The following is a 6,326-nucleotide window of genomic DNA, read 5'->3' on the forward strand; positions in this document are numbered from 1 at the left end:
TTTTCAGTTGACTCAGGAAACAATCAGCCATCCACTGTCAAAAAGAAATCATCATTTAATGAGGTTTTTTTTTTATGCATTTATTTAATCTATATCATAGTCAATCATAAGTAATAGTGATTGGTACTTATATGTAATTTCATATGCGTGTGCTTACATCAATGTATGTTATTAGATTAAATTTAGAATTGCATTTTCATCTGTGTAAGTTTCACATCTCACATTCCTGTTTGCCAATTTTATAGTTGATAGAAAGTGCTAAAAAGAGATTTGCTGTTATTTCATAGTAGAGGTGATAGTTAAAGTATAGAACAAACACACGGTTTGTCTGAGATACAAGGCAGTCAGTGTGGATTGCGGTAGATGATCAGGGATCACCTACATTGATAAATAAATATATTGTGTTACGGTGGATCCTTTGCATTGCGTACACGTGTCGCTAACAAAGACTAGCGTACGCAATCCAAAAGGCAGACGCACGCAGCGTTCATTACGCAACGTAGCGTCCGGTTACGCCCACGTAGCTCAAGTTGTGATAAAGTGAAGTAACGCAAAAGTTGAAGTAACGCACAGCGGTAAATAACGCGAAGCGGTAAATAACGCAAATCTATTTTTAGAAAATCTGAAATTTAGTTTAACAGATCCTGCTCCTAATTGGTAACACTGTTGGGCTAAAGACAAATTTCTGCGCAGAAATAGATATAGAAACAAAAGTGTACATGTGTTGAGTGAGTGTGTTTTGTATACAAAAGTTTATATAACTTTAAGGTGGAACCAAAAGGAAAGCCGGGTACTCGTCAAGGGACATACGTGTAAGTGACATATACGGTGGCCAGGGAGGCATCCCTGGTTAAATAATATTTGAGCATTAGAGTATAGCGGACCATAAGGTAACAAGACCAGGAGGTCATAAGGTAACAAGACCAGGAGGTCATAAGGTAACAAGACCAGGAGGTCGTAAGGTAAAAGGTCCGCTATAAAAGTCCAGTGGCACAACGCCTGGGGTGTTGGTGCAGAACCCATATAGGCCATACAAGCTCTGGCTGAAGGAATCGCAGCCGGAAACATAGATTCCATTGATCTTTCAGTACATGACAAGTAGTGCTCGTATACTGAACGATTGGACCGCACGTTATTGTGTGCAGTAGTTAGTAATCTGACCTAATACCATTAGAGTAAAGTGGTCACAAACGCTATCTGTACATTCTGACGTGATTTGTGTAATTTTTTATTTTTGGAAGGGAAGTTCGCTGGTCACTCAGGAACTATCTAACAACCCCAACTTTACTGGAAAGAGTAAGTGTCCTGCGGGTAACCCTCATATGTTCCAGTAAACTAAAGGTTCACAGGGGCCCTAGGTTGGGTCCAGCAGCTCTGGCTACAGTGATTGCAGCACAGGCCAACGTGGGCGAGAAGTAAGTGGGGTACTTGATAAACCACCACCGCCGGCCTGCCCAAGGACATCTTGGTTTGTTTGTAAGGGTTCGCTGAAAGCCTTGATATTCAAGGAGGAATAGGCAACGCCTGCAGATTATGGGGGCCATTTGTTCAGGTAGGGGGCGATCAACCTCGGTTCGGGTTGATTCAGAGAACCGATCCATCGGGTCGGCACGATATGTGATGTGTAAGAAATATGGAAATCACGCTGAAGTTTTATGTGATGAATGGGAGAGAATGACTGTACAAGACAGGGACAAATTCCCAAGAATAGGTAGCTTTAGTCCAGTAGTGTTACAAAATTTAAGGAGGAGGATAAGTCTCATTGAACCAACGAAGAGACAAAATAAACATTATGAATATTTACAGTTATGGCAACAGGAAAGTGAATTACAAAAAGAGTCTATTGACTTTTCTGACTCTTATCTTGAGAGGAGAGATATGGCAGCAGGAGAGGAGTTGATTGCGGAGAGAAAAGCACAAAGGTGGAACAATAAAAACGCTCTTAGCAACTGTAATATAGATTATAAGAATAAGTGTAATAAATGTAACAATGATTATTGTAATACTGTTGAATGTACAACTATTAACCTGTGCAAGCTGCACCCCATGTCAAACCTCCCTCAGGAATACAAACAAGAAAGTGAGCCCAGAACGATGTCGGCACCTCTTCCAGAAGCCATCCTACAAGACATCCAGGTGGACACGACCAAATTGGTAAAGGCAATAATCAAACCCCCTAACGGAGGGTCAGGTGAGGTCGTGTCCACAGGTACGTACAATGTTTTATATCACGCACAAACAAATGTACCCCATATTGTAAGACCAAAACAAGGTGATGTGATTGAGTTTAGTCCTGTCAGGGTGATCACAGTCCCCAATGGGAAGACTGATGATCAGGGAACCATTCCCGTCAAGGACAGTGCAATGCGCCATCCCTGGTCCCGGACAGAATTGAGATCAATCATGTCTGATTACCCAGATCCTAGGAAAGATCTAACTGTATGATCAAAGATTCACAGAAGGTATATCAACTCCCTAGACAACGACATAATCATGGTATCCAAGGAATCAGGTAGGTACAGGGAAAGCGGTTGATGATGATGAACATCCGAGCGTTTGAGGAGGCATCAAATCAACCAAAACCCCAGGCCATTGGCACATGGAGGAACTTAAGGATTTGTGATCTGTGCAAAAGAGAAGGGCATTATGCCAGTAACTGCAACAGCCCACATAAAATCAGACCCCCTAGACATGAAAATGAGCAAAAGTTATGACACACCAAATTACAAGCAGGGATCATATAGGAAGAATTTTGGGCCACACCCATAATATATAGTTAGGAAAGGTGATTATTAGGAATGGAGGCAAGCCTGAAGTAACGGTTAATGAAGTGGGAGGTCATTCACTAAAGACACAGGAATGACCAGGTGAAAAGTTGTAAATGTATTTGTGAAAAATGTTTTTCTCTCCCTCTCTCTATCCCCATCTCTGACGATTATTGGTAAGAATTCAAACATTGCATATTCGCTTGGTCCTTGCAGAAGTCTACCAAACCCCAGCATGACCTATCCACCACAATGTATTCTGGCCAGATACAGACAGTGGAATAATGCAAGTGCTGGTGGGGAGGGACTGCTCAAGGAAACCATTAGACACGTAGATACGACAGCCAAATAGTCTGACAATGTTTTCTTAATGTTGACAATGTTTAAAAATGCTTTGTTTCTCTTCTCTTATTGGTGGTTATTGTCGGGTTATGTAATGTATATATGCACATGAATTGTTCTCTATCTCTTTTGTTTTTTATTTTCTCTCTCTCCTCACTCATGTTTCCATGATTTAAAGATGGTATGTCACCCCTAAGTGTTAACCAATGGTAATGCCAGATTTTGCTCCACACAGAAAGATCGCTAGTTAGGAAGAAAGATTACATCACCAGAAGGTTCATTCGGAAGACTGAAGAGACAGCACCTTTTGAGAGGACAGCAGAACAAAAAGAACAACAAAACGAGAGAACTTATTATCGTAACGAGTTCTCTCCCCCTCAAACTGATTTTCTTATACCCCCTTTACAAATTTCTTCTTTTCTCCTCCTGTAAGATGGACTTGCCCCAAGAGACTGTGACATGGATTTTCCCGCTAACCATGATGTTGACCAGAGCAGTCTGTTTCGGTGAGAGTACCAGTGAGGTCGAGAAAGGATCCAGAAAGGTCCTGATGACTGAGACGGAGGTGTAAATTTCCAATAGCAACCCAATCACCAAGCAAAGGCGAGTACCGGGCACGATCTAACAACCATGTTATTTGTAAACAACTGTGAAGGAATGTTAGTTCAAAAAGAAAGTTGTATCTGTAGGCTCTGTAACAAAGTAATGCCAATCCAGTTTTAATATCCATATGGACCGGCATCCATTGAGTGACTATCACTCCTTAGTGGGTAATGTGTTAAATAAGACCGATTGTTGGGTATGCTCTCAAGTACCTCAGGGACACAGCAAATCAGGGCTAGTACCATTTCCTTTAACGTTAGGGGAGGTACTTGAGCTAAGTGGTGGGAGACCGGTGGACCGGAGGTTTAACATCTCCAGCCCTCCTAGTTTGAAGCTCCACCAATACCATGTGGATAGGTCCCTCTTATGTTTTAACATCTCCAATCCCAGAAAACCGGGAAATTGGGAAGTGTCATGGAGCAACCTTACCATGACCTTTTCACACAGAGCAGATAGAATGCCTACAGATACAGAGCTCGTACGCCACATAGCCAGTAGAGGAAAATCTTTCCGGTATCGATATACCTTAGGGAATAGGATTACTAGAGTTGGAGAGGTATCACCAGGATACTGTGCACATATCGTACAAACCGATACGTGCATTAAGCAGTTGGAAGAATTAGGGTCAGGAGATTTCACCTGGAAGGTTTGTAACATGGTCATGTCCTTCTCCGTCCCTTATGTTCTCCCCGATGATGCATATTTCATATGCGGGAGAAAGGCGTACAAATGGCTTGCCCCAAACTCTGAAGGATTGTGTTATATTGGAAAAGTATTGCCTGAAGTGATGACTGTTACACATGACAAAATGAAGGACATACACCGTGGTGCCCAAGCTCCTTATACTCACACTCATTACGAGCACCGAGTTAAAAGACAACTGTCAGAAAGGTTAGAGCATCCGGCCTCTGATCTTATCCATGAATCCACCGGGATTCAGGTTCTGGTAGCGTTAGATTTCACTCGTACCGCTCGGGGAGTGATGAATTATAGATACATTTCCGCACTCGCCAATTTGTTAGATAATATCACTGAAATGTATGATGACACGTTTAGATACACTGGAAGAGAACTTCAAGCTTATAAAACAGAACTAGTTCAGCATAGGATGGTTCTTAATTATCTTACAGCAGTAACAGGCGGATATTGTGTTACATTGGCAACACAGTACGGCATAAAGTGTTGCACGTATATCACAAATAGCACCGAGGATCCGGTAGAGGTCATAGACCAAAAGATGGACGATATTCTCCAATTGAAGTGGGAATTTCGTTGAAAACACAATCTCACCCTTGCTGCTGTAGGTAATGAGCTGACTGGTTGGGTGTCATGGTTGAACCCGCGAAATTGGTTCTCCGGTTTAGGAGAGTGGGCTCAAGGAGTCATAATGGATGTTGGAAAGTTTCTACTATGTATCTTAGGTGTCGTTATATCGATTGGATTGATATTTAGATGCGGGCAGGCTTTAATGAGGTGCAAACAAAGTACAAAGGTAATGAGTCTAAGGAGTGAGGAAACTGTAATTAACCTGGATTTGATTTATGACCCAATGATAGAAACCAGAATGTGATGAAAATGCGATTATACGGTCCGTTTCTTTCACCTGTTTTTCTGCTTTTCTCCCAGATACAAAGACCCCCTTGGACGAGGAAGCTGACGAGACGAGATGTATACAGACAACAGACAAGCACCAAAGAAGAAGATTTGACAACTTTAAATATGGACACTTGATGAACTTTGCCATGGATCCCCAGTTTCCCTAGTATCTTTAAACTCACGCTAGCCCAACATTTTTGTAAATCTGATGGCTCAGACAAAGCTATTTGCTCATGCCTAAGGAGCAATACAGCGCAAAGAAGACGACTCTCAACAGATACCGAACACAACCTCAACGACAGATGTACATTTCCCTGACATAGAATATCATTGCATTCTCCATAAGTGTTCTTTATCTTCATCTCTACAACCCTCAGGTAATAACACACATAGTCGACAGGGAATACAGGCACAGATATCAGCAACCACATACCTCCCCCATTCATGTATCATCAACTAAAATGTGCTCCCCCATTTTGTTACAACCACAGCCGAAATGAGCTCGGTAAAGTTTGACAGCCCATCCACAGACCCTTAGTACGGGATAAGAAGGAATTCAAATGTATACTTCGCAATACCTCGAAGCTTGATGTACAACACGTACGGCACGATGATACATGACCCCCCAAACATGGATTCATACACACATGCTTCTGCTATCTCACTAGGTCATACCCTCTTCACATCTTCTCCTCTCTCCTCCCTTACCCAACCATTGAAATGTATTAACCCCTGACATATATTTTTCTCTTTTTGAAATGTTTTAGGAAGTGGCAGTTATTGGTGACTGCCAAAGGGTGGACTGTCAAAGTCAAAAATATTACATAGAGAGACCATATAAACTGCACACATATAAGTCGCTATACTTGCAAATATGCGCAGCGAGCACAGCAATATATGGAAACACACGCATTTGCTCGGACATGGCACAGAGATGGATTCGGCACTTGTTTCATACAGTACATGGTTATAATAATGAACAGCACCAGACATCATGGAGATTTAGAATTGGCTAATGAA

Source organism: Pseudophryne corroboree, chromosome 11 (genome assembly GCF_028390025.1).
Source record: "Pseudophryne corroboree isolate aPseCor3 chromosome 11, aPseCor3.hap2, whole genome shotgun sequence".
NCBI classification, from domain to species: domain Eukaryota; kingdom Metazoa; phylum Chordata; class Amphibia; order Anura; family Myobatrachidae; genus Pseudophryne; species Pseudophryne corroboree.